Below are 23,584 nucleotides of genomic sequence, written 5' to 3'. Positions count from 1 at the left end.
TAAGTTTTCGTGAAACACGACCAGAGCAATTTCTGGATCCCCTATTCTGACTTTGGAAATTCACTATAAATTAACCAGAGATAATTAGAAGTCATGCCCTATATGTACAGATTCCTTTTCGAGTCTAGTTTCTTTAAAAACAAATGGCATAAGTATTGAAGCCCTGTACAGGAAGATATCTAAGTCGTAATACATGAAGGTTAGAGTAGTCAAACCCTGTAACAGTGGAGACTTTGACTAATAAACTGTACTAATTGGCTTGACCAAAAATTCTAGAAAACAACTTGTAGATGGATATATGAGTATAGTTTCAGAGAAATTTTACGGAATCAGTTTTCGAGTTTTGGAACTCGAGATATGATTTTTAAGGTGACAGTGACGCAGTTAGTCAGCTTGCCTGGAAATGGTAAAAAGAACTGTATAAATAAGTGAATTAAGTCCGTGACCACCTCGTGTCCGACTTCGGCAACGGTCTCGGGTATGGGGTGTTACACTTTCTTTCATAACCAAATATTTATTGCCAGCCTCCTAACTGTTCCCATGCTCAAGACCTGATACTTCTAGGCCCAAATTCAGGGCGTTACAATTTGTACGATGAGAAATGTTACATCTATACTGATCATAAAAGTTTGAAATATCTCCTCTCCTAAAAAGAATTAAAATTGAGACAAAGAAGGTGGATAGAGCTCCTAAAATATTATGACTGTGTTATAGATTACCATCCGGGAAAAGCTAATGTTGTAACTGATGCACTAAGTAGAAAATCTACAATTGAATTAAGAGTAATGTTTGCACAGCTTAGTATCAGTGATGATGGGAGTCTTTTGGCCGAGTTGCGAGTAAAGTCAGTAATGTTTGATCAGATCAGATCAACACAGCTAGAAGACAACAAGTTGACGAAAAAAAGAGAAATGGTACAAAAAGATTCAGTAGAACATTTCAGTGTTGATGATCATGGTTGTTTGAGATTCCAAAATCAGATTTGTATTCTTGCTACTTTTGAGCTTAAAGAGTTAATTCTTCGATAAGCTCATGATAGTCCTTTTGCCTTACACGTTGGATGTACGAAGTTGTATCGTGATTTATGAGAACTATATTGGTGGCCTAGAATTAAAAAGGACATAGTTGAGTATGTTAGTAAATGTTTGACATGTCAGTAGGTAGAAGCGAAACATCAGGTTCCTACTAGACTACTTCAGCTTGCTAGTATTCTTGAGTGGAAATGGGATCATATCACGATGGATTTCGTTACGGGATTACCGCTATCATCAAGCAAAAAGAATGCCATCTGGGTTATAGTTGATCGACTTACCAAGTCAGCATATTTCATAGCAGTCAGAACAGATTGGACGTTGCAAAAACTTGCAGAAATATATATCCGAAAAATTGTGAGATTACATGGTATTCCGGTATCCATAATCTCAGATTGAGATTCTCAGTTTACATCGAGAATTGGGAGGCAGCTACATGAATCATTGGGTGGTCGACTTAGTTCCAGTACAGCTTTCATTCACAAATCAATGGACAGTTTGAACGGGTAATTCAAATATTAGAAGATATGCTTCGGGCTTGTATCATCGATTTTGAATCAGGTTGGGAACGTTATTTTCCATTAGCTAAATTTGTTTATAATAGGTTTTTCCAATCTAGCATTCAAATGGCTCTGTATAAAGCATTATATGGTTGAAGATGTAGATCGGGGATATGTTGGATAGAATTGAATGAAAGAAAAATAATTGAGCCAAAATTAATTCAAGAAATAGAGGAAACAATTAGAAAGATCAAAGACAAACTGAAAGTGGCATTTGATAGGCAAAAATCTTATGCTGATTTGAAACGACGGGACATTGAATATTCAGTTGGAGATAAAGTATTTCTCAAAGTATCACCGTGGAAGAAAGTTTTGAGGTTTGGCCGAAAGGGTAAATTGAGTCTTTGATATATTGGACAGTATGAGATTGTGGAAAGAATCGGGTCGGTCTCATATCGGTTAGCTTTACCTTCGGAATTGTAGAAGATTCATGATGTTTTTCACGTTTCGATGCTTCGGAGATATAGATCAGATCCTTCGCATATCATTTCTACTGAAGATATCGAAGTTCGACCTGATTTGTCTTATGAAGAAGAGTCGATTCAAATTTTAGCACGGGAAGTACAAGAATTAAGAAATAAACGGGTTCCCTTAGTAAAGGTTTTATGGAGAAGTCGTAGTGCAGAAGAAACGACTTGGGAATCGGAGGAAACGATGAGAGCACAGTATCCCCATCTTTTCTAAGGTAAATTTCGAGGATGAAATTTATTAAGGGGGAAGAAATGTAATGACCCAAGTTTCACAGGCACTGGAAAAGTACAGTATCAGGCCTCCATCTTAATAAACTGAATTAGTAAATAATTATTAGGAGTAATTATGAGTCTAGTAGTGTTCTTAATTAAGTTTTAATTAGGTGAATTTAGCTTAATTAATAGTAATTAGAAAAAAAAGGACTAAATTGAAGAAGGGGTAAAAGTCTAATTATAGATTAATAGGAAATAACAAGGACCAAATAGGAAACTAAGCCTATTCGGGAAGATGAGCTGGCAAAATGGAGAAAAAATCTAAGATTTTTACTTAAACAATGATTATATAAATATTTAATTTAGTTACAAAATTTTATTAAATCAATTTAGAATAATTAGATTTTTATATGATAAATATAGTATGATTTTGATGGATGGTGATAAAAATATACAAATGTAATAATAATATGTATACAATTGTAACATAAATATTTAATTACATTTTATTTAAGTAAATAGGTATTTATTACTTATTATTATTAAGTTAAAAGATATTTATTAATTAAATAATTATATTATAAGATGTTTATGTGATAAATAAATTAAATGGTGACAAGTGTATTAATAAAAATAATTATTAAATAGATTTTGATTAAATTATTGTTATTATTATTATTATTAATATTATCAAATAAATTGAATTATGACAAATGTAGGGTGGAAATAAAATACATGTGTAATAATATGTATAATACAATTGTAATACATGTATTGTTTATTAAAATAGATATTTATTATTTATTTATTGTTATTAAGTAAAATATATTTATTAGATAAATAATTATTATATAAGATTTTTATATGACAAACTAATTAAAAGGTGACAAATGTAATATAAATATTTATTAATAAAATGATATATATAAGAAATGAAACAAAGGATAAAAGAAATAGAGGCATTCGAAACAAAGCATGAAAAGAAAGAAAGAAAAGAAAAAGGAAAAATTAAGGGTTTAAGGTTTAAAGTTTTGATTGCTAAGTCAATTAAGTCCTTTTTACTTAATTTTGATGTTTTAGAAGCTTTAAAACAAAGTTTTGTTGAAATAAAGTTGAGGTTTTGGAAGTTCATAGGTTTTTAAGCATGATTCATATTGAACAAATTGTTGAATTAGGGATTTAATTGAATGAATTTCAAGTTAGAATTGATTAAGGGATTAAATTGTAAAAGAAGCTATAAGTTTAATGTTAGAGGGACTAAATTGAAAGAAACTTGAGATTAGGGTTTTACTATGAATATTTGATGGTTAGGGTGAATGTGATAGGAAATTGAATAGAAATGAAGTATGAATTGAGTTATAAAAGTAAATGAGTTAATTAGGATCAAATTGAAATCAAGGTTTGAATTAAATAGAAATTCAATTATTTATTGTGAATTACTGCTGCATTAATAGTATAAATTATTTTAAATTTCATAGCAAACAAGGAACCTAAGGCATTGGCATCGAAAGGAAAGAAAAAAGTTGTCGAGGAGTAACCGAATAATTCCGGGTTTGTATTACTATAATTCAAGTTATTTTTATTAAATGTTAATTTTTTAATTATATTATGGTAAGTAAATTATGAGGAAAGTATTATTATGAAATCAAAAAGGAAATTGAATTGATGATGTAACACCCCGTACCCGAGACCGTTGCCGGAGTCGGACACGAGGGGTTCACAGACTAAATTCGCTTACTATCGCAGTCCATTTTAAAAATTTCCAGGCAGTTGGTTAACTGCATCACTGTCACATTAAAAATCATATCTTGAGTTTCACAACTCGAAAATCAGTTTCGTAATTTTTCCCTGAAACTAGACTCATATGCCCATCTACATATTGTTTTCTAGAATTTTTTGTCGGGCCAATTAGTACAGTTTATTAGTTAAATTCTCCCCTGTTACAGGGTGCGACTACACTGACCTTCATGCATTACGATTTGGATATCTCCCTGCACAGAGCTTCAATACTGATGATGTTTGTTTCTATAGAAACTAGACGCAGAGAGGAATCTATAAATATATGGCATGACTCCTAATTATCTCTGGTTAATTTATAATGAATTTCCAAAGTCGGAACAGGGAATCCAGAAACCGTTCTGGCCCTCTCTCACGAGAACCTGAATATCTCTTAACATACTATCCATATGATCATTTCATTACTTTCCTATGAAAATAGATTCATCAAGGTTCGTTTACATAATTTATCCACTATTTAATTCCATTCCTACTATTTTTAGTGATTTTTTACATCCACATCACTGCTGCTGGCAGCATCTGTTTTTAAGGTAAACTTTACCTATTTCATGATCCTCCATGGATCAACTAGAGTTTGTCATACATATACCAAAAATGATCATGAATAACCATTCCCATGGCTAACCGTTACCGACATTTCCATACCTCTCGACGGACAACATACAAAACGATTATAATGTTATGATCAAAGTATATTTAAGCCATTTTCGCATGGCTATCCAAATTTACACAAAACCAAAGGGTCAATGACCAACAACAAAACGGGTAGTCCTATACATGCCATTTCAAAGTTCAACCAAAATTGTACCAAAAGGGGGCTTTGATAGTGTGGGAGACTTCGACTTCCAAAAATCCCGAGTCCGATAGCTGACGAGCCAAAATCTATAAAACAGAGAAACAAAGAAACGGAGTAAGCAATTTATGCTTAGTAAGTTTTGAGCAAAGAGTTTAGACACAACCAAAGTATAGCATTCATGTAGCTAAACGGATAATTTCATATGCACAAATTTTCAATATCATACTTACTTCACATTACCAACCCTTATGTTCATACACAAAAGATCAACTTAGCCAAAGGCCGGTAGCTCATTTATCAACTGAGGGAATACTTATTTGTAAGGGCTCAACTAATTCAAAGCACATACGAAACATACCTCAATCTGGGATGTTACAAGCGTATTAACTGAAATTTTTACAGCAAGATCATTCATTCCCGAATCACGTACCTTCAAAATTTAACCGGATATAGCTACTCGTTCAAATGCCTTCGGGACATAGCCCGGTTATAGTAACTCGCACAAATGCCTTCGGGACTTAACCCGGATTTAGTAACTCGCACCAATGCCTTCGGGCTTAGCCCGGAATTAGTATCTCGGACAAATGCCTTCGGATCTTAGTCCGGATATGGTCACTTAGCACAAAGCCTTCGGGACTTAGCCCGGACATCATTCGAATAACCATGCACATTTAACAATAAATCATGACACATTCGTATTTCATTTTCATTAGCAAAACTCAAACACAAGACACTTATCACTCTTGCAATTTCGGCTCAATAGCCACACACAAAGAGCATGATTTTGATTTGCTTAAAACATGATCTAATCAAATCATAATTTAAGCTCTATTACTCAAGAACTTACCTCGGATGTTGTCGAACGATTTCGATGGCTATTCGACCACTTTTTCCTTCCCTTTATCGGATTTAGATCCCCTTTGCTCTTGAGCTTAATTAAACAAATAAATTGATTTAATCATTTGAGCATCGAAAAGAGGAACACAAGGCACTTAGCCCATATTTATACATTAGACATTAAAGTCACATACATGTGAAATCATGCATCAACTCAACATATTAACCCACACTCCCTTTTAGCCGATTGTCCTAACCAAGATAAAGGCATCAATATGCTTGCCTCTAACCGAATGCATGCAACACAAATCTTCTCATGTGGCCGAGTATGCATGTATATGTTGAGGCCAATTATATGCTTAATACTTCCCACAAGTATGGTTACTTGTATTGGTTATATACCGTTTCGTTTCAAATTCAAAACTCGGCTAATACACATTTATACACTAGTAATCAAATACTAACATTTTGCATTTTATCTTACTACCATTTCACATCTACTTTCTACCATGGCCGAATGCATCAAGACACCATTTACCCTTATATTTACCATAGCCGAAAACCTTACTCATTCCAAAAATTCAAATCTCAACTTGGTCACAAAAATAACTTGATATCTCACCAACACAACATCAACACCAAGTAAGAATGATGCATCCATGGTCGAGTGTCATTTCCATCACATAGCAAGATTTAGACCATGGGCTAGGTAGAACTCAAGCTAACAACTAAAACATGCATGCATCTCATGGAACATCATCAAACATACCTTAGCCTAGTTACATGCATGGCCGAACCTCTTCAACCTTTCTTCTTCCTTCCTCCTTAAAATTTTCGGCCAAGGATGAACCAAAGGATGAACACTTTTTTTTTGTTTTTCTTTCCTTCAACTCACGGCAATGGGGGACAATCACACACATCCTTTCTTTTCTTTTTTTTTTGCTTCTCATCCTACTAACACTAATATTTTATTGCCCATGCTCTTTATTTTATTAATCCTTACATAATGCACTACCCCAACATGTTTATGACATGTTTTTAGCCATAACATCTTGTCCACCCATGCTCTTTATTTTATTAATCCTTACATAATGCACTACCCCAACATGTTTTTAGCCATAACATCTTGTCCACCCATGCTCATGGCCGGCCACTACATATTAGGGGGCGAAAATTGACATGCAAGTCCTCCCTTTTGATTACATGCACTATTAGGTCCTTGTAGATTAGCCTATCACATTTCAAAAATGTCACCCATAAGTCCTTTTGACAAAATTCACATGCAATTTACTAAATCGAAGCCTAAAACTTTCACACCTTCATAATCACATATTTTAGACAATAATATCACATTCAAATAATTTGGTGACTCGGTTTAGCGGTCCCGAAACCGCTTTCCGACTAGGGTCACTTTAGGGCTGTCACAACTCTCCCCCACTTAAGAAATTTTCGTCCCCGAAAATCTTACCGATAAATAGGTTTGGGTATCGTTCTTTCATTGAGCTCTCGGTTTCCCAAGTAGCTTCCTCGATCCCGTGTTTGAGCCATAACACCTTTACTAATGGAACCCTTTTGTTTCGCAACTCCTTCACTTCACGAGCTAGGATACGCATCGGTTCTTCTTCATAACTCATTTCGGCTTGAATTTCAACCTCTGATGGGCTAATTATGTGCGATGGATCAGATCTATAGCGTCGAAGCATCGAAACATGAAAGACGTCGTGAATCTTTTCAAGTTCAGGGGGCAAAATCAATCGATACGCAACTGGACCAACTCGTTCGGAGATTTCGTACGGCCCAATGAATCTCGGACTCAACTTGCCCTTACGGCCAAATCTGAGTACCTTTTTCCAAGGCGAAACTTTAAGAAACACTTTATCTCCACCTGATATTCAATGTCTTTTCGTTTCAAATCCGCATACGATTTCTGACGATCTGTGGCTGCCTTCAGACTTTCACGGATTACCTTTACTTTCTGTTCGGCATCTTTAATCAAATCAACTCCGAAAATTTTACTTTCACCGAGCTCCGTCCAAAACAATGGTGTACGGCATTTACGCCCGTACAAGGCCTCGTAAGGTGCCATCTTAATACTTGATTGAAAACTATTGTTGTAAGCGAATTCAATCTAAGGTAAATACCGTTCCCATGAACTATTAACTCGAGGATGCAACATCTCAACATATCCTCAAGTATCTGAATTATCCGCTCGAATTGACCATCGGTTTGGGGGTGAAAAGCAATGCTAAAATGCAGCTTGGTACCCAAAGCTTCTTGCAATTTCTTCCAAAATTGTGAGGTGAATCTCGGATCTCTATCCGACACGATAGAAATAGGTACCCCGTGTAATCTCACAATCTGAGAAACGTACAATTCAGCTAGTTTATCCAATGAAAAATCCGTACGCACGGGGATAAAGTGAGCCGACTTAGTCAGTCTATCAACAACAACCCAAATCGCATCCTTCTTACTTGCTGACAATGGCAGTCCGGACACAAAGCCCATTGTGACTCGATCCCATTTCCACTCGGGTATCATGATCGGCTTAAGTAATCCTGAAGGCACTTGATGTTCTGCTTTCACTTGTTGACATATTAAACATCTCGAAACAAAGTCGGAGATGTCTCGTTTCATACCATGCCACCAAAACTGACGTTTCAAATCGTTGTACATTTTCGTACTCCCCGGGTGAATTGACATTCGGCTACAATGGGCTTCGTTCAGAATCATCGAAATGAGTTCCGAATTCCTTGGAACACACAAACGGCTTCTAAACCTCAAACAATCATCATCATCAATTTGAAACTCCGATTCCTTGTTCGGAACACACTTAGCCCGTTTTGCAACCAATTCATCATCGACTTTCTGAGCTTCACGAATTTGATGAATCAATAATGGTTTGGCTTTTAATTCAGCTACTAACACATTGTTGGGTAGAACAGACAAGAGTACATTCATCGCTCGTAAAGCAAACAGTGATTTCCGGCTTAAGGCGTCCGCAACCACATTAGCATTTCCCGGGTGATAGTCAATGACAAGCTCATAATCCTTTAACAACTCGAGCCAACGTCTTTGTCGCAGATTTAAGTCTCTTTGAGTCATCAAATATTTGAGACTTTTGTGATCCGAAAATACATGGCACTTTTCACCAAATAAGTAATGTCGCCATATTTTTAAAGCGAATACGATGGCAGCTAGTTCGAGATCATGGGTCGGATAATTTTTCTCATGTGGCTTTAATTGTCTCGACGCATAGGCCACAACTCGACCTTCTTGCATCAATACGCAACCTAACCCAAGTAGGGACGCATCACTATAAATGACAAACTCTTTGCCTGATTCGGGCTGCACTAGAATTGGAGCTTCGGTCAAATAAGTTTTCAGTTGATCAAAACTTTTCTGACATTTTTCCGTCCATTCGAACTTAACATCTTTTTGAAGTAGCTTCGTCATGGGTGTGGCTATCATCGAGAAACCTTTTACAAACCGTCGGTAGTAACCGGCAAGTCCCAAAAAGCTCCGAACCTCAGTAATATTTCTCGGAGGCTTCCAGTTAAGTATGGCTGAAATTTTGTTCGGGTCAACTCGAATACCCGATGCGGATACCACGTGGCCCAAGAAGCTAACCTCTCTTAACCAGAACTCACACTTACTAAACTTAGCATATAACTGCTTATCCCGTAAAATTTGCAACACTAATCTCAGGTACTCAGCATGTTCGGTCTCATCTCTTGAATAGACCAAGATGTCATCAATAAACACAACTACGAACCGATCCAAATATGGTCTGAAGATCTGATTCATCAAATCCATAAATACCGCAGGGGCATTAGTGAGCCCAAACGGCATCACTAAGAACTCGTAGTGGCCGTACCTCGTTCTGAAAGCAGTTTTGGGTATGTCCGAATCTCGAATTCGTAACTGATAATAGCCCGATCTCAAATCTATTTTTGAGAACACTGAGGCTCCCTTTAGTTGATCAAACAAATTATCAATACGCGGTAACGGATATTTATTCTTTATCGTCACTTTATTTAGTTGACGATAGTCAATGCACAACCTCATGGTTCCGTCCCTCTTTTTCACAAACAATACTGGTGCACCCCAAGGTGAGAAACTTGGTCGAGCGAAACCTCTATCCGTCAATTCTTGCAACTGAGCTTTCAACTCTTTTAACTCGGTTGGTGCCATACGATACGGAGCTATCGAAATCGGCGTAGTCCTGGGTACAAGCTCAATACCAAACTCTATCTCCCGAGCAGGTGGTAAACCCGGTAATTCTTCAGGAAAAACATCCGGGTATTCAGAAACCACCGGCACAGATTCGGGTTTCTTTTCTAATTCTTTGTCATCAAGTACATACGCAAGGTATGCTTCATACCCTTTTCTTACATATTTCTGAGTCAACATTGAGGATATTACAACTGGCAACCCATCTAAGTCCGTAGACTCAACTCGGATTACTTCGTTATTTGTGCACCTCAAATCAATAGTCTTGCTTTTGCAATTCACAACCGCATCATGCACGGTCAACCAATCCAACCCGAGAATAACATCAAATTCATCAAACGGCAGAAGCATCAAGTCCGCCAGAAAACAGGAACCTCAAACCATTAGGGGACATTTCTTACACACTTTGTCGACAAGCACGTAACGACCCAAGGGATTTGACACCCGAATTACGAACTCAGTAGACTCAATAGGTAAAGTCTTACTGGATGCTAAGGTTTCACATATATAAGAATGAGTAGAATCGGGGTCAATCAAAGCAATTACATTAGTATCAAAGAGAGTAAAAGTACCGGTAATAACATCAGGCGAAGAAGCATCCTCGCAGGCACGTATAGCATAAGCTCTAGCAGGCGTACGAGCCTCGGATCTGGTCGTAGCATCTCTAGATCCTCTCTGACCACCACTAGCATTGCCCGTATTTCTAGATGGTCTACCTCGAGCAGTGGTAGCACCCGGTTTCCCACTCTGATTTACATTCTGTTCAGACAACCTCGGGCAATCTTTAATGAAGTGGTCAACTGATCCGCACTTGTAACAGGAGCGGTCATGGAATCTACAACTCCCCGAATGCCATTTACCACAATACTGGCACTCCGCTCTGTCCCGACGGTCATTTCCAACACTAGCGACCGAAGTGACTCGTGCACCCACAGGGGGTCGATCGCGATCTCGTCTAAAAAAGCCTGAAGTGTCTCTAGATCGGCCTAAGCCATCTCTAAATTTCTTCGATGATTGTGGGAAGGGCTTCCCCGAAGACCTCTTACGAAACTCCTTTGCTCCCACCTTAGCTTTTCTTTTCTCCATACTGAGCTCCTCGGACTTGCAAGCTTGCTCGACAAGTGCCACAAATTCTCGGATTTCCAAAATGCCTACATACAGCTTTATATCGTCATTCAGCCCATCCTCGAAATGTTTACACATCACGGCTTCTGAGGAAATGCATTCTCGTGCGTACCGGCTAAGCCTCACAAATTTTCGTTCATAGTCGATAACCGACATGAAACCTTGTTTGAGTTCAAGAAATTCCTTCTGTTTTTGGTCAATGAATCTCTGACTGATATACTTCTTTCGAAACTCGGTTTGGAAAAACTCCCAAGTTACTTGCTCTCTAGGCACAACAGAAGTCAACGTATTCCACCAATAGTAGGCAGAATCACGTAGCAAGGAGATAGTACACTTTAGGCACTCATCGGGTGTGCAAGATAGCTCGTCGAGTACCCAGATAGTGTTGTCCAACCAAAATTCAGCTTGCTCGGCATCATCGCTGTCCGTAGCTTTAAATTCAATAGCCCCGTGTTTTCGGATTCTGTCAACTGGGGGCTTATTTGACCTTATTTGGTCAGTTGCCGGAGGTATTGTAGGTGCGGGGGTGGCATTAGTTGGGAATGGAGGTTGTGGAACAGCCGTATTAGTTCGAATGTATTGGTTGAACCAATCATTCATTACGCTATAGAAAGCTTGTCTAGCTTCATCATTTGGGTTACTAGCATTAGGTTGAGAGTCCGCTGGCGCTGTCCCTTGCGCGGGAGCAGGCGCTACACTCTCAAGATCATCAGCTATCGCTCGGTCGGGATCGGGATCCATTACTATAAATAAACACATTTTCAATTGTCAAAAATCACCACACTATCAAATAATCACAAAATGGCATGTATAGCTAGACCCAAACGTATTACGGTAGTCCTAGAATCGACTAAACCGTGCTCTGATACCAATAAAATTGTAACACCCCGTACCCGAGACCGTTGCCGGAGTCGGACACGAGGGGTTCACAGACTAAATTCGCTTACTATCGCAGTCCATTTTAAAAATTTCCAGGCAGTTGGCTAACTGCATCACTGTCACCTTAAAAATCATATCTTGAGTTTCACAACTCGAAAATCAGTTTCGTAATTTTTCCCTGAAACTAGACTCATATGCCCATCTACATATTGTTTTCTAGAATTTTTGGTCGGGCCAATTAGTACAGTTTATTAGTTAAATTCTCCCCTGTTACAGGGGGCGACTACACTGACCTTCATGCATTACGATTTGGATATCTCCCTACACAGAGCTTTAGTACTGATGCCGTTTGTTTTTATAGAAACTAGACTCAGAGAGGAATCTATACATATATGGCATGACTCCTAATTATCTCTGGTTAATTTATAATGAATTTCCAAAGTTGGAACCTGGAATCCAGAAACCGTTCTGGCCCTGTCTCACGAGAACCTGAATATCTCTTAACATACTGTCCATATGATCGTTTCGTTACTTTGCTATGAAAATAGATTCATCAAGGTTCGTTTACATAATTTATCCACTATTTAATTTCATTCCTAATATTTTTAGTGATTTTTCACATCCACATCACTGCTGCTGCCAGCATCTGTTTTTAAGGTAAACTTTACCTATTTCATGATCCTCCATGGATCAACTAGAGTTTGTCATACATATACCAAAAATGATCATGAATAACCATTCCCATGGCTAACCGTTACCGACATTTCCATACCTCTCGAAGGACAACATACAAAACGATTATAATGTTATGATCAAAGTATATTTAAGCCATTTTCGCATGGCTATCCAAATTTACACAAAACCAAAGGGTCAATGACCAACAACAAAACGGGTAGTCCTATACATGCCATTTCAAAGTTCAACCAAAATTGTACCAAAAGGGGGCTTTGATAGTGTGGGAGACTTCGACTTCCAAAAATCCCGAGTCCGATAGCTGACGAGCCAAAATGTATAAAACAGAGAAACAAAGAAACGGAGTAAGCAATTTATGCTTAGTAAGTTTTGAGCAAAGAGTTTAGACACAACCAAAGTATAGCATTCATGTAGCTAAACGGATAATTTCATATGCACAAATTTTCAATATCATACTTACTTCACATTACCAACCCTTATGTTCATACACAAAAGATCAACTTAGCCAAAGGCCGGTAGCTCATTTATCAACTAAGCGAATACTTATTTGTAAGGGCTCAACTAATTCAAAGCACATACGAAACATACCTCAATGCTGGGATGTTACAAGCGTATTAACTGAAATTTTTACAGCAAGATCGTTCATTCCCGAATCACGTACCTTCGGAATTTAACCGGATATAGCTACTCGTTCAAATGCCTTCGGGACATAGCCCGGTTATAGTAACTCGCACAAATGCCTTCGGGACTTAACCCGGATTTAGTAACTCACACCAATGCCTTCGGGCTTAGCCCGGAATTAGTATCTCGCACAAATGCCTTCGGATCTTAGTCCGGATATGGTCACTTAGCACAAAGCCTTCGGGACTTAGCCCGGACATCATTCGAATAACCATGCACATTTAACAATAAATCATGACACATTCGTATTTCATTTTCATTAGCAAAACTCAAACACAAGACACGTATCACTCTTGCAATTTCGGCTCAATAGCCACACACAAAGAGCATGATTTTGATTTGCTTAAAACATGATCTAATCAAATCATAATTTAAGCTCTATTACTCAAGAACTTACCTCGGATGTTGTCGAACGACTTCGATGGCTATTTGACCACTTTTTCCTTCCCTTTATCGGATTTAGATCCCCTTTGCTCTTGAGCTTAATTAAACAAATAAATTGATTTAATCATTTGAGCATCGAAAAGAGGAACACAAGGCACTTAGCCCATATTTATACATTAGACATTAAAGTCACATACATGTGAAATCATGCATCAACTCAACATATTAACCCACACTCCCTTTTAGCCGATTGTCCTCACCAAGATAAAGGCATCAATATGCTTGCCTCTAACCGAATGCATGCAACACAAATCTTCTCATGTGGCCGAGTATGCATGTATATGTTGAGGCCAATTATATGCTTAATACTTCCCACAAGTATGGTTACTTGTATTGGTTATATACCGTTTCGTTTCAAATTCAAAACTCGGCTAATACGCATTTATACACTAGTAATCAAATACTAACATTTTGCATTTTATCTTACTACCATTTCACATCTACTTTCTACCATGGCCGAATGCATCAAGACACCATTTACCCTTATATTTACCATAGCCGAAAACCTTACTCATTCCAAAAATTCAAATCTCAACTTGGTCACAAAAATAACTTGATATCTCACCAACACAACATTAACACCAAGTAAGAATGATGCATCCATGGCCGAGTGTCATTTCCATCACATAGCAAGATTTAGACCATGGGCTAGGTAGAACTCAAGCTAACAACTAAAACATGCATGCATCTCATGGAACATCATCAAACATACCTTAGCCTAGTTACATGCATGGCCGAACCTCTTCAACCTTTCTTCTTCCTTCCTCCTTAAAATTTTCGGCCAAGGATGAACCAAAGGATGAACACTTTTTTTTTGTTTTTCTTTCCTTCAACTCACAGCAATGGGGGGACAATCACACACATCCTTTCTTTTCTGTTTTTTTTTTGTTTCTCATCCTACTAACACTAATATTTTATTGCCCATGCTCTTTATTTTATTAATCCTTACATAATGCACTACCCCAACATGTTTATGACATGTTTTTAGCCATAACATCTTGTCCACCCATGCTCTTTATTTTATTAATCTTTACATAATGCACTACCCCAACATGTTTATGACATGTTTTTAGCCATAACATCTTGTCCACCCATGCTCATGGCCGACCACTACATATTAGGGGGGAAAATTGACATGCAAGTCCTCCCTTTTGATTACATGCACTATTAGGTCCTTGTAGATTAGCCTATCACATTTCAAAAATGTCACCCATAAGTCCTTTTGACTAAATTCACATGCAATTTACTAAATCGAAGCCTAAAACTTTCACACCTTCATAATCACATATTTTAGACAATAAATATCACATCCAAATAATTTGGTGACTCGGTTTAGCGGTCCCGAAACCGCTTTCCGACTAGGGTCACTTTAGGGCTGTCACAGATGATGGATAAGTATTGATATAGAATTGTATATTGATGAAAAGTTAAATTTAATTGATTTGTAAATGAATTGAAAGTGATATTGAATTGAGAAAGTGAATCGAATACCCATTAACTAGTCGGACTGAGTCGGATATAGTTGGCATGCCATAGGATTGGAAGTGTTCAAGGGTGCTTCGACCTCGAGTCGATGAGACACTGGGTGTCACTATATTACTTTGGATAGATTCAATGAGGTACTGGGTACCAACTTACTTCGGCTTGGCCGATGAGACACTGGGTGCCATAATGAAGTGTTTGGTTGGATCCGTGTATCCGCCAAAGTCCGAGTCTATTAATAAGGGTAATTAAAGGAAAGGTTAAACTGAATAAAATGAATTGGTTTAGCCATTGAAAGAAATGTGAAAATGGAACGTGAATAAAAAAAATATGATTTGAATATGAGTATGAGAATAGAAAGTATGAACCAATGGTTCATGAGATGGATAATGGCTTAACATGAATGTATATGATTTCAATTGTTGATTAGCTAAATTGAATTGTATGAATATATTGAGAATGAAAAATTTATGTTTGAATTGATTTAGGAAAAGAAAAAAGAAAATAAATAAAGTTATATGATTTAATGATATGATTATTATGTTTATAATTTGAATTATGGTAATACCATTGAGTATAAAATACTCAGCATACAATTGTTTCTGTGCGTAGGTTAATAGGTATTCAGAGTCTTGGTTCAGTATCCAGGCGATCCCGACTCCAACGCAAAACTCGGTGATGTATCCTTCTTTTGGTAAAAGTGGCATGTGCATAGGTGTTAATTTCGTCATTTTAAAATGCTATATGATTTTTGTTGTAAAGAATGGTATTTGGTATTTTGGTGTTTAAACTAATGAAATGGTGTGAAAATTTATATGATAGACATGGTATAATTGGTGCTAAATTTAGAATGGATGAACAATTTGGTAAATTCCTTAAATTTTTAAAGAAACTACATATTAACTTACCGTTTATTAAAGCATTTTCGCAGATTCCAAACATAGTCAAATTTTTAAAGGAGCTTTTAGCAAATAAACGAAAGTTAGATAAAAGGTCGCATGTAAAGCTAAACACGGTTTGCTCAGCCATTCTTTAGAATAAGCTACCCAACAAATTGAAAGACCCAGGGAGTTTTACAATTCCTTACTTAATTGGTAGTTTAGATGTTAATAATGCATTAGCTGATTTAGGGGCTAGTATTAACGTCATGCCTTACAAAATGTTTAAACAACTAGGTCTTAGGAAACCCAAACAGACTAGGATGAGCATTCAATTAGCAGATAAAACTATAAGATTTCCTAGGGGTATTATTGAAGATGTGCTAGTTAAGATCGAGAAAATTATATTTCCCATTCACTTCATTGTTCTAGACATAGAGGAGGATAGCAACACTCATTTGATTTTAGGAAGGCCCTTTTTAGCAACTGCTAAAATGATTATTGATGTTGGCACAGGTGAGTTCACACTTCGTGTGGGAGACAAAACAATCACCCTTCAAGCTCGCAATTTTGGCAACACATCGAAAATTTATGGTGATTGTCTAACCCACTCAACTGACAATATGGTGCAACCTACTTTGCAAGAAATGAGTTTGAAGAAGGCACATAAGTCATTTTCAAGCAATAGTAGAGGACCTATTCATAAAGAATGAAGGCTACAAATCGAGGAGTTAGATGAATGGTGGACACATAAACCGAGAACACACGATGAACCAAAACTACGCCAGGATGAGCTCAATATGTTTCCAAATCAACTTAAGGTTAGAGATAAAGTTTATTAGATGCTGCAGATCCTCACATTGTCACTACCAAACCAAATGAAGAAATCCCTCTTACAGTACTTAGCATTTTCCCATTCGGTACAATCGAGGTAAATCGCCCTAAGTTTGACACTTTTAAGGTAAACAATACCCGCCTAAAACCTTATTTTGATGAGATTCATAGTAGGAATGAGGAGTATAAACTCCTCGAACCACCATGACCATTCAATGGAAAGGTAAGTCGAGCTTAAACTATAAATAAGCGTTTCTCGGGAGGCAACCAGAGCACTAAATGTATTAACTTCTTTTACTTTTAGTGTTTAACACCTAACATACTAACGGAGCTCTTGAATATACAGACATGGCCAAGCACATGGGCGTGCCTTAGGCTGTGTTGAAACATGGCAAAGATTTTCCCCAGCACGGGCTACGATAAATCGCCAAGGCCGTGTGACATGGCCGTGGGCGAAACTGCCAAAACAACATGGGCGTGGCCCTTAATACACTGGCGTGGGAGAAGCGAACAAAGACAGACATTGCCATGCGACACGGCTGTACGCACTAACACGCCCAAGGTACACGGGTGTTGGAAAATTGTCAGACGCACCTAAATTCAAAATTCACGAATCACACGGGCAAAAATTGGGGAACACGAGCTTGTTCCCTGGCCGTGTGTCCCAAAATCTATAAATACCCTACACTATTCATTATCTTCTTCACTCAAAATCAATAACCCTAGCCGCTGCAAGTCCACACGACCTCTCTACCACACCCGTGTGCCGCTTCCCTCTCCATTTTTGACGCCCAATCTCTCTCCCTTAGCATTTGTTTACTCTTTTCACTTCTATTTTACTTATTTCTAATACTTATTATCAAAATAATATTCATTTTTCTCATACTACTTTCTTTTTACTCATTATTCTATTATTTAATTTGCATTCTTAGGTTATTTATCATACATTTAATGTGGAATCAAGTTGTTAGGAAAGTCTCATTCTATTGTCATACCCATGCCATTACTATGCTCATTATCATGCTATTACCATGCTAATGTCATGAAATTATGCTATCAAATTGATTATTTTGGTTGAGTTTGGTTAGTATTAGTAGTTTTGGTTGAAATTGTTAGTTCAAATTCATGGCTCTTTCCTTTTCAAATTCATTTACCTACTATTTTTCTTTTTTATATTACAGGTATACAATGTCGTCTTCATGTGGTAAAAAGGCCACCGTCCCTACTTCCAAGAAAAGGAAGGGAGCGTCATCTTCCTCGGGTCCTACTGTGAAAATTTGTCACCCTTTCCTGCAGTCCCCTATTGGGCCCCAAGAAGAACTTTTCCAAATACTCTGGGACCGACCTTTAATTGTGGGCTACTGCATCGACTGTGCTGCAGTAGAACGAGTTCAGTTGGCTGATGTAATTCGGGCTCTCCTAACCATCGACCCTTGGGAGCTTTTCTTTGGGATCATTGAGCCAACAAATCTCGAGCTCATGATGAAACTATGCTCAATGTTTCATCTTTAGACCGTAATGACAAATTACGATGATCTTGGCACGGTCTAATTTCACCTAGGCGGATTAGTCCGCCAGCTAAGCGTCCCAGAATTCGGTACTGCACTTGGCTTATATATGGAGGAGTTCAAGGAGGAGAATGACTTACATGCTCTCAACTGCCACATCCATCGTTCTCCTTCACAGTGCTGGGACGCACTAGTACCACCTTCGGCCACCTATGACCGCAGTCGCTCCAAGGTATCAACTCTCCCTCCATCCTTGAGGTACTTACATTATGTTTTATCTCACACCTTGATAGGGAAGAGAGAGAGCACCGGCATCGTCACCACTCATGACGTCTAATACTTATGGTGTATGTCATACGGGCATGTCTTCAACCTCGCCTACTTTATCGCCCTTGCAATTCGCCACCAGACAGAGCAAAATCGAAAGAGGGCCATCTCTTTGGCCGTTATGTGACTCGACTGGTGCGACACTTCGGGCTCCTAGACACTGCGGCACAAGAATCATCCTTGACCCTCATTGGCCAAATGAGAATGATTGAAAAACGACGAGGAACCTACCCTCATCAATATCATCTCACCCAATGATAAACCGTAATTTATACATATTTTTACCCTATGCTTGACACATTTTATGGATGAGTTTTCCTTAGAACTGGTGAATTCGATGCTCTTAATGCTTTAATTTCATGTTTTATACTTAGGTGAGCATAGGAGAGCAAAAGGAACGAGAAACGGGCCAAAAATGAAAAAAATGGGCCAACGTACAAAATCAATACGGCCTGGACTTCCTCACACGGGCAGACCACACGGCTGTGTCAATTTGGCAGAATTAAAGCACGACTCGCACTGGTAGAACACACGCCCGTACCATTCTAACAAGTTCGAGCACGGCCTGAAGTAGTCGCACACGGGCATGTCACACGGGCGTGTCCCTACCAAGCCCAAGTTGAGTCCAATTCAGAAAAGGCTAATTTTGAGGAATTTTAGGCATTCTAAAGCCAATAAATACACCCTAAAGGAAGAGGAAAGTAGACACAGAGAAAATAAGGCAGGGAACTGCTCAAGGGAAGCCGATTGATCCATCTCAGAAGCCGGATTCACCATCAAGACTGAAGATCTCCCCTTAATTTCCCCTCAGGAGTTTTGGGTTTTCTTTATGTTTTGTATTCATTATTCTTTTGAGATGTTTTCCTTTTTAGTTATGAACTAAATCCCTAAATACCTAAGGGGAATGAAACCTAAGACGAATCTTGTCATTATTTTCTAAATTGTATAATAAATATTTAACTTGTTCTTAATTATGTGTTCTTAATTCTTATTTTGATATCCCAGGATACTGATTCAAGATAAGCTCTTATTCAGAGGAGGAAGAGACCCTGTCTAAGAGTACACTTGTCATAATTAAGCGGAGTTGATTGCGCGCCTAGAGATAGGGTGACAAGATTTTGCCGGATTAGGGTGAAACCTAATAAGGGGAACCATATAATGAGTTAATGCAACCCTAGGGTGTTAATTAGAGAAAAGTCTCAATTATTCAATCTAGGGATTAGACATTATAAGTCTTTAATAGGGATAATAACATAACTTCGGGATCTCTACGGAACAAGTTAAATGAATAAATAGTCCGATTTGGAGTCAGAATAACAAGTGAAGTCTAGGTGGATTCTTCCTTAGGTATTTTCTTAATTCAATCATTTTTCCACAAGTAATTCCCCAATTCTATTTTTTGTGAATTCGTAGTTTAGATAATTAGTTAGTTAAAACAAAACCCCCTTATTCTTAGGCTAGATAAGAAAAAGACAGTCATTACTAGTACTTTTAGTTCCCTTGGGTTCGACAATCCAGTCTTGCTAAAACTATACTATTGTTCGATAGGTACACTTGCCTACATCGTTATAGTAGTTAGTTTCAAGAACGATTAATTATAAATATATAAAACTTGCCTGTCACAAAAATCGCGATCAAGTTTTTGGCGCCGTTGCCGGGGAACTAAGATATTAGGAACACTCAATTTTTATTACTTTAGTTATTTATTTTTCTTGCAAGTTAATTCTATTTTATTTTTATTATTATTTATTAATTTACTTTTTCTTTATCTTGGAAAGTTTTTATAGTTTATGACAGGAAGAAACCCGTTAGGACCACTACTTTTTGACGAAAAAATCAATCGCACAGTTCGCAGAAACCAAAGAGAAATAAGGCGAAGCTTAAGATACACAGAGAATAAGCAAGAGGATGATATTCAAACCCCAACCGAGGAGATGGCTGAAAACTAAGACAATCAGCTACCTCCTGCGATACCCGTTGAACTAGCAAATCAAAATCCTGCTCCTCGTACTATGTATGATTATGCTAAACCTACTTTAATAGGAACTGAGTAAAGTACAGTTAGGCCTGCTATTGCTGCAAATAATTTTGAACTAAAACCTAACACTATTCAAATGATACAGCAATTTGTTCAGTTTGATGGTTTGCAGGATGAGGATCCAAACACTTACTTGGCAAATTTCCTGGAATTTTGCGATACATTTAAAATTAATGGCGTTTCTGACGATGCCATTCGTCTTCGGTTATTCCCTTTTTCATTGAGGAAAAAAGCTAAACAGTGGTTGAACTCGTTACCACGAGGGTCAATTACTACTTGGGAATAAATGACCGAAAAATTTCTATTAAAATATTTCCCGCTAGCTAAAATAGGCAAATTACGTAATGATATCTCTTCGTTTCTGCAGATGGATTTAGAAACTCTTTACGATGCATAGGAGAGATACAAGGACCTACTGTGAAGGTGTCCTCACCATGGACTACTTCTATGGTTGCAAGTTCAAACATTCTGCAATGGTGTGAACCCTTCGACAAGGCAAATGATTGATGTAGCAGCCGGGGGAACCATCAATAACAAAACACCTGAAGAGGCTTACGAATTTATTGAAGAGATGTCACTAAATAACTATCAATGGCAAGTCATGAGGACTAAGCCAACTAAAATAGCAGGCGTTTATAACGTCGATTCAGTTACTATGCTGTCAAATCAAGTAGAACTTCTAAATAAAAAGATTGATGGTTTACTTGGTTCTACTTAGGTACATCCAATAATGAGGTGTGAGACGAATAGAAGAGGAGCATGCACAGAGTATCAACCCTTCAACCCTAGCATCGAGGAGGAACAAGTCCAATATATGGGTAACAATAACTCTAGATCCCAAAATAACCCATATAGTAACACTTATAATGTAGGTTGGAAGAACCATCCCAATTTCTCATGGGGCGGTCAAGGAAATCAAAGACCACAACATCCTCCGGGTTTTCAACAACCACCCTATCAACAGGAAAAGAAATGAACCTTGAAGAGATGTTGTCTAAATTTATCTCGGTGTCAGAAACCTATTTCCAGAACACTGAGACAGCACTTAAAAATCAACAAGCGTCGATCCAAGAGCTCGAAACTCAGATAGGCTAGCTTTCCCAACTAATCTCCGAACGACCACATGGTAGCTTGCCAAGTAATGCTGAACCCAACCTAAGGGAACAGCTAAACGCAATTAATGTTCAAGATGAAGAAGGATTCAGTGAACCTGAGCCAGAACTGAGGCAAGAAACTGTGGTGAGCAGAGATCAAGGTGAGTTAGGTCATAATAAAAACAAATCAGTGAATTTCAAATATAAACCTTGTGTACCATACCCCAACGCGATAAGGAAAGACCACTTAAATGAACAATTTGGTAAATTCCTTAAACTCTTAAAAAAGTTAGATATTAACTTACCATTTATTGAAGCTCTATCGCAGATGCCAAACGCAATGAAATCCTTAAAGGAGCTTTTAGCAAATAAACGGAAGTTGGACGAGGCGTCGTATGTGGAGCTAAACGTAGATTGCTCAGCTATTCTACAGAATAAACTACCCAACAAACTAAAAGATCCAGGGAGTTTTACGATTCCTTGCTTAATTGGTAGTTTAGATGTTAATAATGCATTAGCTGATTTAGGGGCTAGTATTAACGTCATGCCCTACAAAATCTTCAAACAATTAGGTCTTGGGAAACCCAAACAGACTAGGATGAGCATTCAATTAGCAGATAAAACTATAAGATTTCCTAAGGGTATTATTGAAGATGTGCTAGTTAAAATCGATAAATTTATATTTCCCGTTGACTTCCTTGTTCTAGACATAGAGGAGGATAGCAACACTCCTTTGATTTTAGAAAGGCCCTTTTAGCAACTTCTAAAACGATTATTGATGTTGTCACAAGTGAGCTTACACTCTGTGTGGGAGACGAAACAATCACCATTCAAGCTCACAATTCTAGCAACACATCAGAAAATGCAAGTGATCGTCTAAACCATTCTACTAAAACTGACAATATGGTGCAACCTACTTTGCAAGAAATGAGTCTAATGAAAGTACATGAGCCATTCTCAAGCAGTAGCAGAGGACCTATTCATGAAGATCGAAGGCTACAAATTGAGGAGCTAGATGAATGGCGGACGCATAAACCAAGAACACATGATAAACCAAAACTACGCCAGAACAAGCTCAATACCTTCCGAAATCAACTTAAGGTTAGAAATAAAGTATTATTAGATGCCACAGATCCTTACATTGTCACTACCAAACCGAATGAAGAAATCCCTCTTACGGTACTTAGCATTTTCCCATTCGGTACAGTTGAGGTAAGCCATCTCAAGTTCGGCACTTTTAAGGTTAGCAACACCAGTTTAAAACCTTATTTTGATGAGAATGATAGCAGGAATGAGGAGTATAAACTCCTCGAACCACCATGACCATTCAATGGAGAGGTAAGTCGAGTTTAGATTATAAATAAGCGCTTCTCGGGAGGCAACCCGAGCACTAACTGTATTAACTTCTTTCAATTTTAGTGTTTAACACCTAACTTACTAATGGAGCTCTTGAATACAGGTTTACCACACAGACATGGCCAAGCACACGGCATGCTTATGACCGTGTGGAAACAGGGAAAAGATTTCCCCAACATGGGCTATGACAAATCGCCACGGCCGTGCGGCATGGCCGTGGGCGAACATGCCAAAATAGCACGTGCGTGTAACACGCCCGTTGTAACACCCCGAACCCGAGACCGACACCGGAGTCGGACACGAGATGTTAA

The 23,584-nt window shown here is 38.0% G+C and overlaps 1 non-coding gene across 1 annotated transcript; it reads right to left on the bottom strand.

The window, feature by feature from the left end:
* Positions 1-21,158: 21,158 nt before the first annotated feature.
* Positions 21,159-21,264, bottom strand: LOC121228667 (small nucleolar RNA R71). The gene has a single exon (XR_005926242.1). It is a non-coding gene; the product is annotated as a small nucleolar RNA R71 (small nucleolar RNA).
* Between the last annotated feature and the right edge of the window lie 2,320 nt (positions 21,265-23,584).

This window comes from Gossypium hirsutum, chromosome A04, assembly GCF_007990345.1.
Source record: "Gossypium hirsutum isolate 1008001.06 chromosome A04, Gossypium_hirsutum_v2.1, whole genome shotgun sequence".
Lineage (NCBI taxonomy): Eukaryota > Viridiplantae > Streptophyta > Magnoliopsida > Malvales > Malvaceae > Gossypium > Gossypium hirsutum.
The sequence above is the reverse complement of the archived record's forward strand: the minus strand, read 5'-3'. Positions and strand labels throughout refer to the sequence as shown.